Source organism: Oryctolagus cuniculus, chromosome 9, assembly GCF_051225735.1.
Source record: "Oryctolagus cuniculus isolate XC-2025 breed Fujian yellow rabbit chromosome 9, ASM5122573v1, whole genome shotgun sequence".
Classification (NCBI taxonomy): Eukaryota; Metazoa; Chordata; class Mammalia; order Lagomorpha; family Leporidae; genus Oryctolagus; species Oryctolagus cuniculus.
In genome coordinates this window covers 105591824-105610875 of record NC_142875.1, presented here as the reverse complement: position 1 = coordinate 105610875, position 19052 = coordinate 105591824, and the positions used below count along the sequence as shown (strand labels likewise).

At 50.7% G+C, this 19052-nt stretch overlaps 1 long non-coding RNA gene across 8 annotated transcripts in view; it reads left to right on the top strand.

Moving 5' to 3' along the window:
• Nucleotides 1-992: 992 nt before the first annotated feature.
• The window catches only part of LOC103348999 (uncharacterized), a 71500-nt gene continuing 53440 nt past the window's right edge, over nt 993-19052 (top strand). The window contains exons 1-4 of one of the 8 annotated variants that reach the window (XR_016212971.1): nt 993-1605; nt 2098-2197; nt 5886-6030; nt 6317-10591. This is a non-coding gene — a long non-coding RNA (uncharacterized LOC103348999). Of the gene's footprint in view, nt 1606-2097; nt 2198-5885; nt 6031-6316; nt 10592-14843; nt 15259-19052 lie in introns of those variants that run through there. The other 7 variants (XR_016212969.1, XR_016212970.1, XR_011378672.2 and 4 more) reach the window with 7 other exon arrangements.

The window sequence follows — 19052 nt, the reverse complement described above, 5'->3', positions numbered from 1 at the left end:
GCCCGGCCGGCCCGGGACCGCTCCGCGCGAGGCGGGCGTGTGCGTGGTGGAGTCCTGTCGCGGCCGCCCGGCCCCAGGAACGGAAACGGCGCCGCGGCGGGCGCGCGTGTAGGTGGCAGGGCCCTCGCTCGTCGCTGAGCGGGCCCTACCTGCCTAAGCAAACAGCGCCGGCCGCGCCCCGCTGCGCCCCCGCCCGCGGCGCAGGAAGCAGGCGGCCCGGGCCCCGCGCCCGCGCCCGCGCCCGGCTAGCAACCCGGCTCTGCGGCGCTGCGATTGGCTGCGAGCGGGCAAGCGGCGCGGCGCCGCGCCAATGGCGGGCGGCGGCGGGGCGCGGGGCGCCGCATGCCTGTGGTATTTGCTCAGAGGGGCATGACCACTTTGGGCAAGTCTTTCAATGTGAGTCAGCTTTCGGCCGATCCCTGGGAAAAATTCCTTCGGTGTTGTCAGGCAGGGTTCGCGAGCGGCAGCTTTTTTTTTTTTTTCTTCCCCCTTCTTCCCTCAAACAATTCAAAAGAGGATAATCCCAGTGAATGGAGACGGGCATTCGGACCTGGTCCCCGACACCCCCAGAGGAGGCCGCGGGCGGAGCAGGGGGACCAGGCCACCTGAGCCCCGAGCTGTGCCCCCCGGGGCGCTGGGCTCCTCCCGAGGGGTCTGGGCGCCCTGCACTGCGGCCCTGCGTCCCCCCAGGGCGCAGCGACTGCGGCACCAACAGTGCCCCCTGCAGGTGTGCGGCACAGCTCCCCGCACGTGGCCTGGGCCTGGGCCCTAGCTTGCCTGGCCTCGCGTGGCCACCGCTCTCTGTTGTGTCCCTCGGGGAGTCTGGGTTGGCGACTGGGGTCACTTCCCCGGCAGTTTCCTCTCTGGCCGAGGAAGGGGCAGGTAGCAGATACGTGCCCTGCTCTGGGAGTGTGGCATTCTTCCCGCGTGGCCTCCCCATCTGGCCTGGGCAAGCCCCTGCTGCACTCCCGGCCTGACCCAACGGGGGTTGGTGCAAAAGGGTCCACCAGGGGCCAACACGATCACCCTGAGAGGCTCTCCTGGTGTCCCCGGGGTCCCCCGATACGTTCCTTGGCGGACAAGCCCCGCAGGCAGGAGTAGGCGCTGGGAGGAGGAAGGGGGAAAAAAAAGACCAAGGGCAGAAGGAAATGAGCAGGGAGTTATGTGCGATTTGATTCGCAATGAACATCTTGTGCGAGAGAAGAGGCAATTTGGCACCTGTTACTAGTGAGTTACTGGCGGAAGCACTCAAGGCCTAGGAATTCCACTGTGAAGACCGGATGAGCTCACGTGGCAGCACACTGCGAGAAGGGTGACCCGGGACGGGCTCTGGACTCTGCCTGGGACTCTTTTCAAGATAAAGCAGGCAGCACCCTGCCACGTTTTAGGGCCTTCTGGGTGGGAACAGGGATCCTTTTGCCTGTGGAGAGCATGATCTGATACAAGGAGCATTGCCCCCTGCTGCTGACCGGGGGCGGGGTTGGGGTCGGGGGTGACTCTGAACACCTCACTTGCCTGTTTGGTGCTGCAGGATGAGGAGTTAATTCCTGGAACTGTCTAAGTCCCTTCCAGCTCCAGACACTCCCTGATTAAATGGAATAATGGGTGAGTGATTGCTTTGTAGACTGTAGAGCGCTGGGGGTCTGTACTTTTCACGCAGACAAAAGTGACCTGAGGGCAAACCCGGCCATCTACTGCTGGCAGCCGGGTGGCCCGGGAGTCAGTGTTGCCTGTTCTGGACCTACGGGCAGCTCCTACCTTGGTTTTGCGGCCCGATCCAGCCCCTGTTCTCACGCTGCTGTGGTTTCTCTTCCTGTTGCCTTTTCCAGGTGATCCTTCTTAAGGAGGAAGAGAAATTTTTCTTGTGAAAATTGCGTCTGGGCTGTGGGTAGGACATGGGCCAGGCAAGCAGACACAGGGGTGGGTGATGGGGCTTTTGGCTCTGCTAGGAAAGAGCAGTTACCAGGCGTCCTGGGAGCTTAGGATCATGACTGGTCTCATCTGTTAAGGAATTCAGACTTCGTCTTGTAGGAAATAGGAGAGCAATCGCAGGGTTGTCAATAGTGGGAGAGAACTTTTTTTTTTTTTTTTTTTCAGATTTCAGGTTATACAGTGACATTCAGGCCTTGAGTGATATTTTAAAAATGGAATAGATGAGTATAGAATGGACTAGAAGCTATCAGAAAACATGCATGTGGTGAGTATTGTTTCATGAAATATACATGTTTGTGTGTGTGTGCTGGGTTTTGGTGTGAATATATACGTATTTCTGTGGGCCATGGTCGAAAATTTTGAAGCCCACTTGGTTTGCAAGCCTTCTGGGCTGAATCAGGGAAGGCGGACTGGAGGGGGAGAGACAGGAAGTTCTTGCAAACAGGGCAAGTGAGCTGCATTCTCTCCCACCCCAAATTCTTGAGAAAGAAATTGCTTAACTTTTGAAGAGAGTTCACTGATGTCTTCCAAGGCCTCCTCCGCGTGGCCATGCAGATAACAGTGGAGGCTATGGCTGTGTTTGGTACCCTGCTTCATTGGCAGGATCCTCTGCCTGGTACCAGTGTGCTACCCTGGGCCACAGCTGGAACTTGGTTCCTTTGACTTAACAATGATGGTAGCTTTCCATCCTTCCAATGAGATGTTTTATATATATATATATACACATATATATACATACATACACACACATATATATACACACACATATACACACACACACACACACACACACACACACATATATATATATATATATATGTATTACCAGAGCCAACACTGGGGTCCAATCCAGCCTATGCTTGGGACCCAGCATCAGTTCAGTGCAGATGGCAGGCACTGTGCACCCCACTATGCACCCCGCCTTTCAGTGGAAGCGGGTGAGAAGACTGGCTGCTTCCTAACCTCCCACAACTGGTGATACCAATGTCGTCACACGCCTGGGGCAGGCACCACTTGGGGGAGAGTGTAGTCACAGCACTGGTGAGCTGCCGGCTACCCTCTGGCCTCCGCACACCCTGTTACTTAGTCTCTAAGCTTCTACCTTAGCCCCTTCTCAGGCAGTGGGGACCCAATTTCTTTCCTAGGTTTAGCCACAACAAACCCCCTTGTTGTAGTGCCACGGGGGCCAATCTGATCCTTTTTAAAGGTGACCAACGCCATACACATGCACTCCTCCCCATCCTTTCCTTACCCAAACCTAACCCTGTGCATATGGTTTACATAACTCCCGACACCCAGCCTCTTGGTTACACCTTCAGGGCAAACATACCAATGCTGCTCTTTGGACTCCATAAATGTGCATATCCTTTCTGTCTGACCTGGGATTTTTCCAGATCTCTGGATTCTGACTGGCTCCTAATTCACACTAGCAGAGCCACCTACCACTGTTTGAACACCACCACCTCCAAGGGCACTTCAAAATGTTCATGGAAAAATAAACTCTTTTAATGCCATTTTCTGCTAACTTCTTGAAGCCCTTTGGTATGTGCCAAGCCCTGTACTAGGATTTTATATATTTAGCAAACTCCAAGAGATATTATTATCTCTCTTTTATGGATAAAGAAACTCAGGCTTGGATATTGTTAATAATTGCACGTCTAGTTAATAATCAAGTTGTTTCAAAACCAGGTTTCTCTAGATTGTAATCCTTTGACTGCTGGGACATACTGCTTTCCCTGGTTCCCTTCCATAGTCTCCTTCCATGAGAACGAGGAATGCCTTCTCTCTTTCTTTCCATTCTGTCTTAGAAAAATCATGACAACACAGGCACCTCTTTGGAAAGAAAATCTAAGTGGGATTTGGTTTTGCACTGGAACACCCTCAGAGGGGGCTCTCCAAAATCTTTAGGCGCAGACTCTTGCCTCCCACAGGCTCCCCTGGCTGTGAGAGAAAGGGCTGTCCTCAGTATCAGACCGGAGAGGGCAGGACAGTTCCCCAGACCTTCTCCTCCCCGTCTGAAGAGGCTGAATGAGGAGTCGGCCGTGTGCTCCACTGTACCCCTTTCTTCGGCATTTATTCGTATTTTGTTCACCGCTTTGTCTCCCATCCCTTCCTCCCTCTGAACATCCACTGTTGCCCTCGAAATGTCAATCCGTCATTCCACAAATATTGGGATATCAGCAAAGGTCCAGCTTCACTGCTGTGAATGTTGTATCCTTGGTATAGAAGTTATTTGGGCCAGCGCCGCGGCTCAATAGGCTAATCCTCCACCTAGCGGCGCCGGCACCCCGGGTTCTAGTCCCAGTCGGGGCGCCAGATTCTTTCCCGGTTGCCCCTCTTCCAGGCCAGCTCTCTGCTATGGCTCAGGAGTGCAGTGGAGGATGGCTCAAGTGCTTGGGCCCTGCACCCCATGGGAGACCAGGAGAAGCACCTGGCTCCTGCCTTCGGATCAGCGCGGTGCGCTGGCCACAGCGCGCCAGCCGTGGCGGCCATTGGAGGGTGAACCAACGGCAAAAGGAAGACCTTTCTCTCTGTCTCTCTCTCTCTCACTGTTCACTCTGCCTGTCAAAAAAAAAAAAAAAAAAAAAAAGTGAATGCCAGACCCCTGGCGTCACCCATTCTGCAGCTGGGAGTAAAATCAGGGCTAGCCAGATGCATAGGACAGGGATGATATGGGAAACGTGTGTGCATCTATCATTGTTGAGACCCACAAGGGCCCCTCCTTGACGTAACAGTGCTCTTTCTTCCCCTTGGCTTGGAACAAGGCATCTAGAAGTCGTGGAGTTGGACAGACTCTTGTGGGTCATCTCAAGCAGCTTATGCCATCAGAGGCAGCACTATACGCTACAGTGTCCCTCACATCCGACTTCTCCTTGAACACTCCCAGGTGGGGGCTACCTTGTGTCTATCCACTCCATTCTGGAAAATCTCATTCATATAATTATCAGGTTTGATCTGATTCCCCAGTCCTTCTACCCAGGGGTCCCATCTCAGCCTCTTGGCGTAACATGAATTCCAAACCCTCTTCCATATGATTCTCCTACAAGTATCTGTAGGCAGTGGTGATGCCAGACTTGTTTTCCTGAGACAGAGCATGCCCAGTGGGTGCAGTTTTGCAGCTGTGACGGTACTCTTGGTAATGTCAATTCCACTTGTAAGGTATACTGGTGTGAATGAATGAATACTTAGCTTTTACTGTGTGCCAACCCCATTCAAAGACCTGATCTAATTCAAGTCTCATGTCCAACCTGGGAGATAAGAACTCTTTCCATTTTATAGAGAAGACTGAAACTCATGGAGTTAGGGGTTTACAGGAAGGTCATCGTGTTAGAAATGGACAGAACCATCACATCACTTTATCCTGAGCCTTTTACCACACACATGCACTGTTTTTCCCTTGATCTGAGTTTCACCAGGATAAGGATGGTGTGAGACAGATACAGGCCTTGCCATCCTTAACTAAACAAGATCAGGGCAAACTCCATAAACAGCAGAGCGGTTTCTATCCCCATGGACTCACGGACGCAATATCAGAATCAAGATCAGCTCTCCAGATCTCAAAGACACGTGTTTGTGCACATAAGCAGAAACTGCTCATTTCACATGTATGTGCTTAGAGTGGAAAATATTGGAGACATTTGTCACTTTTCCATAATATTTTTGGAATACAGGAGCCCTCTGGTGGCCACAGTCATAGCAGGAAGGTGTCCTTGGGAAAATTAATCTGAGATTTCCTCGTCTGAACTTCTCCCTCGCCCCTTTTCCGTTCATCCTCCTACCTTCGGTTTTCATGGGTGGTGACTTGCTTTCTGTACACCCTTCCTTCACCTCTAACCCTCGAGTTCCTCCCAGTACCTTCCCCTCCAGCCCCAGCTGTCGCCCCCTGATCCCCCTGGAATCTCTCCTCGCTGCCATCTTTTGGTCTCAGAGGACCCATTCTGAAATCTGGCCAGTTCCCCTGCGGCAGGTGCTGGGTGACAGCTGCTGCCTCTGCTGCTGCTTCAGTGGTGTGGAATTCGAATCCCTTGTGGGTGTTTAGAGGCTGCACATGGATTAGTTCGTGATGCCTGTTCATCAACAAGTTTTTGCAGTGTCCTGGTAAGCATGCGGGGTGGTGGTGCTGGTGGTGGTGGTGCTGGTGGTGGAGGAGGAGGAGGAGGAAATGTGGGTAGGGGAGTGCCCATCATTTCTTAGAACTAACTTCTTTTGGGAGAACAGGTGAGTTTCCTCTCCCCTAGACACAAAGAGATGACCACACATCACTAATTCCCTGAGGTTGGCCAACCGTCCAGAGCTGGGTGATTCCAAGTTTCTATTCTCAGTTCACTTTTCAAAAGGCTGCTTTCCTCCTTCTTGTCTGCAAACAACGACTTTTCTTCTGCAGGCTCATGCCACACAACAACCAGCAGCGGGTGAAGACCCACAGAAGAGTGATTCCAAATGTCAGTCAGTGAGGATTGACCAGCGACTCACAGGCGGAGGCTGCACTGATGGCTTCAGGGAACCCATAAGGGAACAGGAAGCCAAGAGTGAATGGGGCAGGAATTTTGGTTAAGGTGTTGGACAGTCACCCTGGCTTCTAGTGCAATAAGATAATGGGGCAGTATAACACTTAGAAAGCACTTTGGACTCTTGAGGAAAAGGCGTCCTATAAAATGAGCTGGTGACTTTATTACATTATGGTACTTAACAATTAGTGGCTTAATCACAGGGCAATGGAGTGAGATTGGCCTGTGATTCCCTGTGCCGGGGAGACAGTCCGGAAGGCCTTTACAGGGCCCACTGTGTGTTGCAAGAGGGAGGAGTGCAGCACTTCTGGGCTTCTTTGCAAGTGAGGCCAGAGGAGGGTTCTGCAGAGAACTAGAGCATTTGGAAAGCTACTGGTTTCCATCATCTAGGAAGGGAATGGCCGGAGAGGGTGGGGAGGGTTCCCACCGTGGGATACCATGCAGCTGAGTTTCCGTTCCCGCTGCCTCCTAGGTAAACAGAGTGGCCTTTGAATGCTGCGAGATGAACGTAGGCTCCTAACTCAGGATTAGGGTGACACTGGAAAGCACCTGTGTACCTGCAGAGCTGTAGAATTCTCTCCCCTGAAGATATCAAGGGAGTGTTGATAGGTCTTTGCGGTGCGTCCGGGTGAAGCCCTACCTCAAGGATGGATGAGATCGCTCCTGGGGATGCTCTTTCCAGAACTGTCTTTCTAGAAACACCCTGGGCTTCTTGTTGCCTGAGATTTTCTGAGTACATAACTTCTAGGTGAAAGAGTGATGCTGAAGTGTGTGTCTAACTCTGTCATCTTCATCCAGTCTCTCCACAGTGCTGTCTCTTTGCCCTTTTATTTAAAAAAATTGGTTGATTGATCACACACACACACACACACACATATATACACAAAGACAGATCTTAAAACTGTTGGTTCACTCCTCAAATGCCCACAACATTTGGGGGGTGAGCCAGGTGGAAGCCAGAGGCCAGAACCTCAATCCAGGTCTCCCATGCAGATGGCAGGAACCCCACTAGTTGAGCCAGCACCTGCTGCCTTCCAGGGAGCTCAGTGGCAGGAAGCCGAAATGGTGAATGGAGCTGGACTTGAACGGAGGCACTCTGATATGGGATGCAGGTGTCCCAAGCGGAATCCTAATTGCTGAACCAAAATGCCCACTCCCTTCTTTGCCCACCCAACCACAGATACTCAGCCCCCTCCCAGTTTCTACCAGAACTTACAGGACCCACCAAGAACGCCTCTGATCAAGGTAGTACTCATTTGTTCAATTTCCCCTGGTTCAGTGTGTGTGCACATAACCATGCTGTCCTTTTTAATGGAGCGATCAGTTCTGTTATCACACTCAGCTTTGGGTGAACAGCTTGGACCATGCCTATCAAATGTGCTTTTTGTAGTATCTCATCCCAGAGAAAAGTTCTAAATACATATTTGTTTTTTTCCTTAGAGATCCTATGACACAATGAAAAGCACGCTGGATTGCAAGTTAGCAGACTGTGTTCCTTCCTGGCTTGCCACCATCTAGCCCTGTGACCTTGAACATCTCGCTTTGCTTCTCCAGGCCCCAATTTCCACATCTATGCAATGAGGAGATCTGGAATGAAGAGGCACCTCCAGCTCTGAAATGCACTACTTCCATAAAGGTGCACTCCTTCCGAGCAATGCTAGCTCCTCGCGGGCGGCGCTAAGCCCTGTGTATAAGTGCGAGTGCTCTCTGGCCCGAGGAGGCAGTGGTGGAGGGGTAAGGAGTGAGGGGCAAGCAGGTATGTGTTCATAGATGAATCACTCCCAGCAGCAGTGAGAAGAGACAGGGAGGACTGGTGCTGCTTCCCATACTACTTCTCATTTGTGTGCCTACTGTGTGTTTCCTTCCTCCCTCCCTCTCTGCCTCCCTTTTTCCCTTCCCATCCTGCAGGACTCACTGCCAGCTGACCATGGCCCTGAATATGGAGGAGAACAGAGATAGGTAGCTGCACATTTAGCCTCACGATCCACACTGGGGGCTGGAGCTGAGCTGGGAAGACCCCTGGACCAATGCTCCTCATCCCAGTAGGGCTTGGGGGAACTCCCGTTTCTCATGACAAGGCAGGATTTTTGCTTTCCTAGGGAAGCGTCAGTGTAAGCGGAGAGAAGAGGCTTAGAGAGTTCGGGCATGGAGCCGAGGCTTTTGTGGAGGGTAGGATTCCTCAGCTGTCAGAAACATCAGTGGAAGGGGAAACAGGTGGTGAATTCCTGCTTTCCTTACACAAATATTTTAAGTGGATCATAAGCCCCCTCTTTTCTCCCTACCAATAAGTCCCCAGTGTTTTAGTGCTCACGGCTCCGAATGCCAGGATCTTTTTTCCAAACCAAGTGGGAGCCCTGCTTTGCTACTGGTTGCTGGTGTTTGGGGATAAATAGACTTTGGCTCTAGGAGATCAGCTTTGGTCCTCTCTCAGATAAGTGACACAAAGAAGCTGGTCCAACTTCCTGGGCTTGACTGCCTTAGATGTTGTCAGTGGGAACGTGTCTCACTGCATTTCTGATAACCAAGCCCAACATACAGCAGGTATGTTTGCCAGGCAGGCGAGGTGGGAAGTCTTGGCAGCAGCTCTGGGCGAAACCAGGAAGAACATGATGAGGCCAATTGAAAGACAACGTCACCAGTTTCTAATGAGGGAGCGCATGGCAGAGGGGCTGAGCCCGTGAGGACGCCTTTGCTGAGTGTGGGACAGTGAGGGGCACGGAGAGGGGTCCTGCCTGCCACTGCACGGCCCAGAGGAGAGGGTGGAGTCTCTATCTTAGGGTCTGTAAGAACCTGAGGCAGGAGTTTGTCAGAGCAGTTAAGACACCACTTGGGACACTTGCATCGCATATGGTCTGGGTTTGAGGGTTTGAGTCCTGGTTGTACACCGGATTCCAATTTCCTGTTCATGTGTACCCTGGAAGGAACCAAGTGATGGCTCAGGGACTTGGGTCCCTGTCACCTATATGGGAGACCTGTATTCTGTTCCCAGCCTCTTGGCTTTGACCTGGCCCAGCCCTGGCTATTGTAAGCATTTGGGAACTGAACCAGCAGATGACAGATTCCTCTCTCTCTCTCCCTCTTTATCTCTCTTCCTCTGTGTGTGTCTCCTTCTCAAATAAAACAGATTTATTAAGACAACAACAACAACAAGAAACCAGAACTTGCAGAGATAGAGGCTGATCGGCAGATAGTAAAGCTAATTATGTGAGCATGGAGACAAATCTGTTCACAAGACAGACGCGAGATGGAATCATGGAACTTAGAGCTAATAGCAAAGCACTTTCAGGTTTCCCGTCCAGCCCCTTCATTTTATAGGTAAATAAGCCCAGGCTTACACTAACAGTGATTGGCAGGGTAATATTTTCTCTAAGTGTAGGGCATTCTTAGTACAGCGATCTATTGCTTTTGGGGCAGGGGGAAAGCCTGGGGTTTGGAGAAAAACTGACTCAAGTCAGCGTCAAGATGTCAGTTGCTATCTGCGACCTTGTAGGATAAGAATACCTACCTCTCAGGGCTCTTGAGAGTAAATAAGAAAATACCTGTGAAAGCATCCGACCTAAAGCTTGGCACTGTGCATAGCAAGTACTGATGATTACTCATGCCCAGTCCATGCGGATTATCATGAACTTGGCTGGCAGAGTCTGTCCTGGTAGTGAGTGAGTGAACAAACATTAAACAAGTGATTGCTATGTACCAGGAATGCTTGTATTGTATCACAGGTCCTCAATTATTAAAATCATATTAGTGTAATGAGTAACTGTGAAGTAGGAACTGTTGTGTTAATAAATAAATAACAGCAGTGGTAATGGCAATGATGATAATAGAGTTGGCCCAACTGCTGTAGAGACAGCGTGGTGAAGTGAGGGGAGGCAAAAGGAAAACTTCTTCTGGCATCTAGCTTCTTTAGTTGGCTTTGGCTTCCAATAGCAGGTGTTCCAAGGAATAGGAATGCTGGTCATTCGTTCATTCATTGGCAGACCAGTTACTGAGTTATTATGGGCCGGTTACTTTCCTAGGAACGGAAACATGGTGGCCGACCAAAGCAAGATTCCTCCTTTAAGTGGCGATTGCATTCTAGCTGAGGCAATAAGCACACAAGGAAATAGATAACATACTGTTGGGTGGTGATAAGACGTGAGTGTGAGTGTGAGTGTGGAAGCAGGGGGTGGGCAGCAAGGGGAGAGGGATAGTCGGGAGGGTAGGGGAGGGGATGGAGGGGAGCTAGTGAATCTCATGGGGCAGGGGGTGGATTCTGGGCGGGGGAAAGCGTGTGTGAAAGCCCTAAAGTGGGACAACAAGAAGGCCAGGTGTCGGGAATGTGGTGCAGAACCACGTCTAGAGGTGCGTGTTCTATTCTGCCCGGATGCAGGAACGTGAAGATCTGATATACAGAGGCTCTTCCCTGGAGAACCTAGAAACAGGCTCAAGATAAGACTAACAGGGGAGAAGCAGGTCGGGGCCCCCTGCATCTTAGGGCCTTCTCAGAGGTGAGAAGGGTCCCTGAGGATGATGGGAGACTTGGCGGCAGAGTCGGGGAAGCAGCACCTCCAACCAGAACCCAGAACCTCGTGACTCTGCCAGTCTAGTACGCCCCACTGTCGGATTCCCAAACCCTCGTGAGCCTCAGAAGGCTGGGAAACTTTCCCCGACTCCCCTTTCTCTTTGCTAACCTATTCAGAATGATCGCCTATCGATTTTCCTGGTTGCTTTTAAAGATATTTCTATTTCTTGAGGCTGGTGTTTGTCCTTGTGGTTAGGTGGCCAGTTAGGGCATCCCATATCAGAGTATTTGGGTTCAGTTCCTGGTTCTGGCTCCTGACTCCAGCTTCCTGCTACTGCAGACCTTAGGAGGCCACAGATGATGGCTCAAGTACTTGGTACCCTGCTGTACCTGCTGCCCACGTGGGAGACCTGGACTGAGTTCCAGATCCCTGCTACCCACTCCAGCCCCGCAAAGTGCTGCTGGCATTTGAAGAGTGAACCAGTGGACTTTGTTTACTTTTCTCTATCTGTGGAAGGCCAGCTACTCCTTAGAGTTCTACGGAATGGTGGGGACAGCAGTGGGCAGGGGCGCCACTTGCAACATTGATTAGTGCTGCGATCTTGTAGCTTGACCTTTTAGGGACCCAGGTTACTCCTCTGAAGGTGGCAGACAGCCGTGTCATGCTTTACGTGGCCCTGTAACATTAGGAAGACTCTGTAAACCGTCAAGTGCACTCATTATATCCGTTACACCTGCTCCTAACCACCTCCTACCAATCATTCCAATGACCTCTTGCTAAATTTTTCCACCTATGAAATTTTTATTTCTTTTTTTTTTAAGTGGACAAGAGAGCACTGGGTTTGTTCGAAGACTAAATCATGCTTCCCACTCTGATTCTGATGTCTTACATTTTTATGCATCCCCACCTCTTCCTTCCCAACTTTGGGAAACCCTTGAGATCTTGGGTTCACGGCTTCAGGGAACAACAGGATCCCCAGGTCCTCTCGGAGGACATCAATATTCAGAACCCATTTCCCCACCGTTGAAGTAATTTCAACTCAGTACACACGGAATGAGCTTCTGGTCTGTGGTGTGCGCAGGGAATGGAAAGGATACGGAGCAGTCAAGGGGTGCAGGCCAAGTGGGGGTGAAGAAAGCATTCACGTTGGTAACCTCTCCCCGGAGCAGAGAGCCGTGGGACGTGGAGGAGCGGGCCATGGAAAAGGAGCAAGAGCGAGCCAGGGTCACCTCCCTCCAATGGGCTGTGCCTAGCCACAGAGCGGGTTCCTATTTCTGCGTGGGCAGCCTGGCAAGTGTTGGCAGCGTGGGGCAGAGGCAGAGGCAGAGGCAGAGGCAGGGAATGGGTTCTATGGGGAAAGTGCACCCCATCCTGAAAGGAAGAGGCCTCTGCTGAGCGCATGGCTGGAAGACCAGGAGGAAGGGGGAAGAAGGCAGGGTCGGGGCTTAGAAAAGGAAACAAACTTGGCCTGGCAGGGGGTCCGTCTTGCCCCAGGACCCCTTGGGGTTTTCTCCCAGGGCCTGGACCGGGAGGCTGCTCAGCACAAGCCCTGGCAGGAGGCTTCGCCTTGCCAAGCTGAAAGGAGCCTGGGCCCTGTCATTGAGCCCATCCAGCCAGGCTCTCTCTGTCCTTTGTCAGGGCCCAGGAGGCTCCGTATCATTCCTCCAGAGCAGTCGGCTTCCCTCCGGCCTCATTACGCAGTACATTAGCTGTGGGAACTAAACCCATTACAAAAAGGAGGGGGTGGAATTGGCACACGGGGAAAGAGACCTTCTCAGATCAAGCTAACAACTTGTGCCTATTAACTAAAGAAGATCATTAGAAAATTCCCATCTCCTCTCCTCTGCCCCCCAACCCCCGCCTGGCCCCACCCCCAGCACTCTCCCAGTCAGACATGCAGAGGGAGGGGGCTCCCTGTGTCTTGCACACACACCCAACCTTAAAGGGGCCTTGCTCAGAGCTTGGTGGGAAGGGAGGTTTTGGATGGCCATGGCCACTGGCTTTGATGTTGAGTCCGATTTCAAAAGAACAGGACTGTCCCTCTTTCTCAAAGATGGATCTTTACGGATCGATGAAGACAACAGCAAGAATAAAATAAGTCCTGCTTCATGATTGATTTCCAGCATCCCATAATGAAAGAGACAAAGGGGAAAGGCTTTGTTTTCTGCTGTTCAACAGTGACTCTGTGAGAGCTGGATGGTCGCTTTGAGACGAATCTGTCATTGTAGATGGGGACCCCCCAGCCCAGAGAGGGTCGATGATGCCGTCCCACAGCTTGTGGGAACTTCACGGGTCTTCTGCTTGCGAGTTTGGGGTTCTCTTCCAACACGCTGCCTCCAGTTCGCGCATTTTTCTATTTCAGTTTTCCGCTAGCCTTCTGCTGGCCTCACTTCCTCCTTGGCTGTGTTGCCTAGCAAGGGTGGAATAATGTCCCCAAAGACAGGCAGTCAAGTACCTGTGCCAGGAGGCCATGCATGCAAAATTAGATATCAGCAGGGATTTTGAAATTTTGAAATCCATGCATATGGGGTTAGTCTTCAAAAAGATGGCGGGAAATACGCATTGTGAAAAAACTATGCATAGATCTCAATGTTTTTGCACCAAAAATACACTTCTCTTAATTTTCTCTCTCTCTTTCTGTTCTCTCTTTCCCACTCTTCCTTCTCTGACTTTATCCCATGCGTGGTTCTTTTTCCAGGGTCTCCACGTAGACCTCAATGAGATAAAATAGGCCTCAGGTCTGTGTGCCCTGGTCCCTTGGGAGTGTTTGGGCTTCATCTAAAACTGCTCCTTTAGATAAGAGGACCCCAGTGCTGTGGCTATTTTCCCAACCTGGTCAGGTGACTAGAGCAAACCTGGAGCAAACATGTGAGAAACTAGACCAGCCTCGTTGTGTGGGACAGTGAGACCCGAGATTTTTCCTCTTGAGTCAGATCCCTTTGTGTCTGTGTGTGTGTGTGCGTGTGCATGTGTGTGTGTGTGTGTGTTTTTACTATACTCTGTCAAAAGGTCTGATTAGCATTTCCTTTTCAGTTGCTCCTTCACCATCCCAGCTGCACCAATTGTGGTCAGTAAAACAGAATTGGTGCAATAGCAATCCAGGAAAACAGCTGAAAGGGAAAGAGTGAAGAAAAAACAAGGGGGTGAGTTTTCTGAGAGCTGGAAGAAACTACCCCAATTAAAAAGAGAGAGGGGAAGAGAGGGGATGAGGTCCTTGGAGGGAGTAGACGCAAAGATTCCAAAGAGACAGGAACCTGAATTAGACTTAAAACAACGAGAAAGGTGACTCAGACTACTTACATGGATAACACACACACACACACACACACACACACACACACTCCATCTAGAAAATGCAAAAAAAAAAAAAAAAAAGTCTTTTTCCAAAACGATGAATGGGACAGAAAGGCCTGGAGTTATAAGAAAGGAAGAAACAGAGACAGAAACTTCCTTTCCCTTGTCTTTCCTTTTATTGATTCTTCTTTTAATATGTTTTTTTCTCTAATAGACAGAGGGACTTTGAGGGACTTATGCACTGGCCGGGCTGCTCTGACCGTCCTTGCCTTGGGGCTGCCTGGACTCCTGTCCAGTCTGCTTGCTGCCTTCTTCTTCCCTTTGACCCCAGCAGGAAGCTGGGCAGTGGGTGAGGTCCCGCTGGAGAAGCGTGGAGAAGGCAAGGGCGTGAGGGCACCCGGGAGGGCACTGCGAGTGCTCTGAGCCAGGGTTCCCGGGGTCCCTGCATGGGCTCGTGTGGCAAACGTTGCTGTCACCACTTGTTTTTACAGACTTCTCACTTGCCTCTCAAAATGACCTAATTGGGACTGAAGGATCTCTAGCTGGCTCTCAGGCCCAAGGAGTTTGTTCTTGGAAAGCGTGACCTCCTGCTTCGTCTATTTTTCAGGGCTGTCAGAGAGGCAAAGAGGCGCCTGCCCTACTGGGCTGTGTTGTGCCACGGTGTCGGTTGTGCTAAAAGAGAGGGCCACCAACAGTTAGGCAGTAGCAGCTCCCTTCCGTCCTCACAACGCAAAGCAAACAAGGAGTCCTGGAGGGGAAGGTCTTGCAATGTCCCTAAGCCTGGTGGTTCCTTTGGGGTCCATGTCATCCAGTGCCATTATGGATAAGAGTTTATCACCTAGCGTCAAGCAGACTTGTGTCTGAATTTCGACTCCACCTCTCAGCAAATGTGAAGCAATTACTACCTTCTCTAAGTTTCTTCATTTTCATCTTGAGGCTATATTTGCTGTGATGGATATTAAAATGCATGTAAAGTACCTACCGGTAATAAGTTCTCAATAAATGCTAGAAATATTGAACTGGGAGACAGGAAACCTGGTGTTGAGATTTGTGTGGGTTTGAAAACTGGTTCTGAGGTTTCCTAGCTGTGTGAATCAAGACTGGGTGTCAGGGTCTCAATTTCCATATCAAAAAAGAGAAAAAATGGGGATAAAATATATACCTCTCTATAAGGCTACAAGACAAGTTGTACAAAGGCTGTGATCCAGGGGCCCACACTGTGGCGCACCTGCGCCCCCAGCGTCCTGTATCAGATTGCTCCTTTGAGTGAGTCCTGGCTGCTCCGCTTCCCATCTAGCTTCCTGCTAATGCACCTGGGGAAGCAGTGCATGATGACTCAAGTGCTGGGTCCCTGCCACCATGTGGGAGAACAGGATGGAGCTCCTGGCTCCTGGTTTCAGCGTGGTCCAGCCTTGGATGTTTTGGCCATTTGACATGTGAACCAACAGTTGGAAGCCATCTCTCTCTCTCTATCTGTCTCTCTCTCTGTCTCACCCTCCTCCTATCTCTCCCTTCCCTTGTCTCTGTCACTTTACCTTTCAGATAAATAAATCTTTAAAACATAAAAACCATGATGCATACTAAGAGTACAATTCATGGTGGTAATAATTTTTTATGTACTTGTGAGATTCTGTTCTTAACCTGGCCCTCAACTATCTGTGTGACTGAGTTGGGGTAGAACTAGACATCTGCTATCTACTAGAACTCTATGATTATATACATTTTTTACTTTTATGATTTTTATGGGTTTTGAAAATGCCTCCTAGATAGAGAATTGGGTTTCCAGGGTTGACCCCAGGATGGCTAACGTACCCTGTTCCTGGGTTTCCCATCTTCTTGTAGTCCATGAGCTGTCTCTGGCTTAGACAAAGAACAGAGGTTGCTGAAAGAAGAGATTATTCCTGCATGTGGTGATCCTCCAATGTAGCTGAAAACAGAGAACAGCTGGTAGATGGAGAGGCAAGAAGAAGCTGCCCGTGCAGGGCCAACCCCAGGAAGTTCGCACACCAATCACATAGGCGATTTATAGCATCAGAATCAGGAGTGTGGGCCCTGCAGTCAGCCGTGCTGAGGCATTCCAGCGCTAGCACCATCTCTTCCAGGCGAGGTGCTTAGCACAGTGTGACCTCTCACAATACCAGCCATTACTATTATTAACATGGCTCTTATTGTTATCATAGTTGTCAGAGAAAGCCTCCCAGAAGAGATATGTAAAGAATTGAATTCTGAAGGTGGGGACAGAGAGTTTGGAAGTCGCCAGCAGAGATCGGCTTGTCCATGGGACATGGGTCTTCTATGAAGACCCCAACGTCTGCCGGTCTTGCAAGCTTTCCGGGTGATTCTGACACACAGCCAAGGTTGATACGAGGGCAAGACAGTCGCAGGACAGATTCCGTTGACGTAGACCCCTCGACAGGGATTGGGGATTCTTGGTTTCTGCCATGAACTCTGTCCCCTGGTAACTGCCTGTGCTAGCCGTTCCTTCCCCTCACTTGGAGCTCGAGTCCTTCTCTCATAAAGGAGGAGAGGAGATCTCTAAGTCTCTTTCCAGCTCCGGTGTTTGGGGACCGTAGCCTTCAGATCCTGCCTGGATGGAGGGAAGGATGGAAAGGATCTTGGGTGAGCCCTGCCGTGCATCCCGTCACCCTCCTCCTAGGTCACTGTAACCTAGGTTACTCCGGTCACATCCCTGTCTGAGCAGGCCTCCGCCGGGTACCACGGAAAGAGGCCAAGTGGAAGTACAGTGTGCAGGGAGTTGTGTGGAAATCCGCAGGCTGGCTCACGGAGTGGCTAGGAACTTGGGCCCTGCGTAACTTGCAGCCCCTGAGAGTAATTGCTGACGTTTCAGGAGCCCTTACACTGTGTCGGGCACCGTATCGAGAGTTTAAAGTCTGTTACCCGATCTCATCCTCGCGAGGGCACTGTGACGTCAGCAGGATGCTTCCCCTTGGGGAACCGTAAATGTAGACGCTAGGGTGTGATGAGATTGAACAGCTGGTATGAGGTGCCAGCGGGACCTCCACCCCGGGGCTCTGCCAGGTGTCACCGTTAAGGTTCTCCTCTGTTTTACCCCACTACCTTCCCCAATCCACAAATCACAGTACTTTTCTTTGAGCCTCAGAGGGATCACACAAATGGGGTGCAGGCCTGAACCCTCATGTGTTAGGCACTGCATTGGTGATGCTAGCTCAAAGGGGGCTCCTAGAAGCCATTTTCTCCTCCACCTGCCCTTAGGGCACCCCCCAGAACGCCCCCAGCTTCCACTTTGAACCTCACCACCTTCCAGCCATCTGTGGTCAGGCCACCCTCCATGGAGGATGCCTTACTGCAGTGGCCAAGGGCACAGCCGACGGTCTGGCCCTGCATTGTCCGATGTGGTAGCCTCGGGCCACGTGTGCTATTGGGCACTTTCGAGGAGGCTGGTCTGAGCTGGGCTGTGCTGTGGGCGTAAAGCCAACCACACACTAGAACAAAATTCTTTATTTGTCAAATAGCACATTGATTGCTTTGATGTTGGTTATGTGTTGAAGTGATCATATTTTTAAAATATTAGATTAAAATGATAAAAAATCAATTTCACCTCTTTTTAACGTGTCTGCTACAATATTCACACCTGCGTATACGGCTAGCATTGTTGGACAGTGATTGGACAGCACTCACTTGGAGTGCGCCTGCATCTGAATCCCAGCTCTGTGCCATGCTGAGGATATGACCTTGGGCAGGTCAACCCATCCACACGCCCCTCGATTCCCCACTTGTACCGTGGGGGTAATGATGCTAACAGTGGGGATTCCTACTTTGTAAGGTTGTTGTGAGCGTTTGATGACTTGAATGTCTCAAACAGGGCCTGGCTCATTTGTTGCTTCCTGACATTACTGATTCCGGAAGAGGCCAGGTTCGTTTGTTGTCTGTTATGTTTTCCTCTCTTAGCAGAGCCCCTCCCTGCTTGGTGTCTGGGTCTTCCAGAACACTGGCTTGTTAGGACAAGGCTTGTCAGATCCCTTGCGACTTTCCTTACATCACCATCAACTTTCTTGCCTTATTAGTCATTGCTTCTGTGCGTACCTGAAGTGTGGCTTGCAGCGGACCCTGAGCTGCTCAGACTCAGGGTCTTGTCCATTGTATCTCATTTATCTTTGTATTTCCCTTCCTATGAAATCTTTGCCCTAACAGCACCTAGTGCAAAGTGGTGTAGAATAAGTGCTTGCTAATGAGTCTGCCTTCTGCCCCTATACTAGGAAGTTGAGGATTTTCTTTACTCTTATTTTTTTTCTAATTTGTTTTTATTTATTTATTTGCAAAGTAGAGTTAGAGAGAGAGAGGGAGAGGTAGAGAGAGAGAGAGAGGTCTTCCATCTGCTGGTTCACTCCCCAAATGGCCACAATGGCCGGGGCTGGGCCAGGCCAAAGCCAGGAGCTAGGAGCTTCATCTGGGTCTCCCACATGGGTGTCAGGGGCCTGAGCACTCGGGCCATCTTCTGCTGCTTTCCCAGGCGCATTATCAGGAGCTGGATCAGAAGTGGGGCAGCCAGGGCTCCAATCAGCAGCCATATGGGATGCTGGCACAACAGGAGGTGGCTTAACCCGTTATGCCACAATGCCGGCCACCATACTCATTTAGACTCCTTAAAAGGGAGCCGTCACCTTGCGTCTGGTCATTCTTGAGCCACCATCATCTTTCCTGGTTATTTTCTCCAGCACAGGACAATACCTTTTTTGTCAGTCCTGTTGCCCTGCTACCTCTCATGCTTTCAGAATGGAAGATGGCCATTATTTTTTTCTCCTAGCACGTGAATGTTGAGATCAGCTATAATTTC